A 3268-nucleotide genomic window follows, 5' to 3' on the forward strand; every position below is an offset into this window, starting at 1 on the left:
CTTCCACTCCTCCTGCAGGATCCCTTCCACTCCTCCTGCAGGATCCCTTCCACTCCTCCTGCAGGATCCCTTCCACTCCTCCTGCAGGTTGTGCCTTAAAAATCTCATGGATGTCAAAGCAAATGAGCAGCCAACTGATGACAGCCACGGTTCAGAGGCAGCTAAAAAAAGCCTGCACGAATTTACCCTGAAAACTCTTGATGATTTAGGGCTTTCAAGGCCTAAAACTCTCACATTTAACCATGTGCTGTAGGGCACTTATCAGTGTCTCCACTCTCACTGTGGGAAGTTCCAAGGTGGAACTTCTGAATTATCCTGCATCTGGGGGATCTCAGGATAACAAAACTTTTGCTGGATTGAAAACCACCCAGGCACCAAATCTCACAGGTGAGGAGCAAGACACGTCCTGACCATCTCCCTGCAAAGCAAATCATGCAGGTTCTGCAGATCTCAAATCCCTCCTGCAATTGTTCTTCCCCTCAAAAAATTAACTAGGAAGTATTTTAACATCCTAGTTTTGACACGTGCCACCGTGGTGCTCATTAAAGATTCCTCTGATGCCACACACAGTTTTAATACCTGGGTTTCATCCTTATTCCCCTGGTGTCACATCCCGAGATTCCTGTTCTTCTCATCCCTTGCTTTTCCAGAAAGAAAATGCTAAGGGTTGATTTTCCACTGCCAGATCCCAGATATGTTTTCCCCCCCCCCCCTTTAACAATATTAACTGAGATTTTTCCCCTCTGCTCAACTCAGGACTTCATTCCTGCTGCTGTTTTTGTCCATAAAAACACAGCCATTTCATATTTAGAAGGTATTTTTCTTTTGGTTCTTTTCATTGCTTCAGCTCCAAGAGACACTAAAACCAACTCAGCTGAGTGTCTGAAATCCCAGACTATTACCAGTAACTCCATGGCCTCCCACAATCCCTTCTCATGTTCCTTGTCTTATTTCCCCTGCTGTGGAAGGCAGTCACCACACTCAGAAGTTTTCTCAAAAAGAGAATAAGAAGTGTGATAAAAGCTGACAGTATTTCCCCACATCACATTCCCTGAGCAGTCACTGCTGGAGGCCCCCGGATCACCTGAAAATGTTTGGAGATGGAGACACTTGTCAGGAACAAAGTTCCTGCTTGTGTTACAGGAGGTGACAAATAAAATAACTTCCCAAGCAGCTCCTGCTGGGAGTGTTTTGGACAGGCAGAAATCCCAGAGGACCTGGCCTTGTCAGGAAGAATATTCCACGGGAGTGTTGGGAGCAGAGGCAGGGAGAGCAGGACACGGGCTTTGTGGGAAGGCAGGCAGAGGACAGACATGATGACACCCTGCAGGCATTCTCCAGTGGGAGGAAAACTTGGGAAGCAGAGATAGTGTTTCTCCCGGTCTCCTCAGCCGGCTCCAGCTGACACCCGACCGGACTGGAAGTCTGGAAGCACCACGTGGAATTCGGAGGCGCCGGGGCAATTCCCTCCTTTCGCTATTCACATGCAAATGGCCGCGGAATTGCTAAAATCTGCATAACCAGCCCACGTTTGACGGGAGCAAAGGTTCCTCCTGCCTTAGGCTGCGAGTCCCAACATCAGTCAGGTTGGGAATCCTCCTAAAATATTATCCCAGCTGCTCCCGTGTGAGTCAGGAGCTCCCGGGGAGCTCTCTGCATCCAGTGCCTTCCAGGGGATTCTTCTGGACAAACCCAGCTATTTATACCCATCCAGTCCAAGATGAAGGTGAAATCCTTGCCTGCTGTGTCCCTTCACTCCTGACGGTGCCCTTGGTTATTCCCAGGGCCAGGATGGCCCCTCCTGTGCCACAGGTGATGGCCACAGAGCCAGGGACCAACACAGACTGTCCTGTCACAGAATAACTATCACAGAACAACCCAGCAGCTCTCCTCACAGGTTCCTTTCCCTCTGAAAGCTGGAGATGGGACTCACTGGAGCAGGAGAATGTGTCTGCCTTCCAACAGCACCAGAAATTCGCATTTTAAAAATAAAAAGCCAACAATCCCTCTGACAACAATATCTGTTTAAAACCACCTGTAATCCAGTAACTCCGTGTGCTACTGCTACTTTTCTCTCGTGACAACTGCCTTTTATACCAACGTGCACCGAGGGTTTAAACTGCTTTTTGTACCCTCTGGGACAGTTTAAACTTCTGAAAACAACTGGGGGGGAAAAAAAAGGCTTCTTTTTGTAAATTGTAACTCAAATTATGTCGCTGGTTATTATCACTCCAACATAAAGTGCTTTTTAGGGGACTGCTGACTGCCTGTAGCAATGAAATGTAACTCAAGTCCAAAAAGAAGTTGTGGTAATTTTGTCTTTAAAACCAAAATTAGTTAAACCCCTTAAAAAAAAAAATCTCTTATACTCTCAGACAGTTTGGAAAAGCTTTAATTTTGAGTAAGAACTGAAGCAGGCAGACAGCTGATGATTTTAGAGCCCATCTCTCCCCATATGTTCAAGCAGCTGCCAGAAGTTCCCCGTTCCCACAGAGGCACCAGGGATGGTCCCAAAGTCCTGCAGGATGACCATGGGAAACAGGATTCACCCCAAACCCCCACATTCCTGGAAAACACCTGCCTTTGCAGGTGCAGCACATATTAGAGCAAGGAGGGCAGTCAAAATAAACGGGGAAAGAAGGTGCCCCTGGAAACGAAAACTAAGGATATTTCAGCGGATGAAGGTAAAGCCACAGGTTCTGCCCCTGCTCCCAGAGCTCCCACTGCCTCCAGTTTCCCTTCCTGGCTCCTGACAACACTCAACTACCAGGAGAGCAAATGCGTGTCCCGAGGCCATCGGATGGAAACCCACATTCCAAGTAGCTCCCAGTTCTGTAATTAACGGGGCAAAGAACCACAAACCAGGGCCAAAGCCAGGAGTTAGAAAGTCAGGAGACCACGGGGGAAGAGAGAGAGAGAGACAAGGGCAGGAACACGTTTTGCCTTCTGATCTGAGAGATGGGCAAGGCCGAGATGGGAGGCTCAACCACCCAATCCCAAATTAAGGGTCAATAAAGCTAAAATAGGATTGGCAATGCAATGGGAGTAAAATTCCAGGAGTGTGATTTTGGGGAAGGAGGAGGAGAAAGCCTGCAAGCCACTGACCCAGTAAACCAGCCGGAAACCCAAAAATACATAAAATAATAGCGGTGTGTGTCAGGGAGCCCCCCGGCTGCCTCCTCCCGCATCCCCCGCCCATCGCACGGGGCCGTGCCCGGGGAAACACCGAACTTCGGCGACGCGGAGCCGCGGGCACAGCCCCGCTCCC

This window comes from Lepidothrix coronata, unplaced genomic scaffold, assembly GCF_001604755.1.
Source record: "Lepidothrix coronata isolate B3197 unplaced genomic scaffold, Lepidothrix_coronata-1.0 Scaffold23, whole genome shotgun sequence".
Classification (NCBI taxonomy): Eukaryota; Metazoa; Chordata; class Aves; order Passeriformes; family Pipridae; genus Lepidothrix; species Lepidothrix coronata.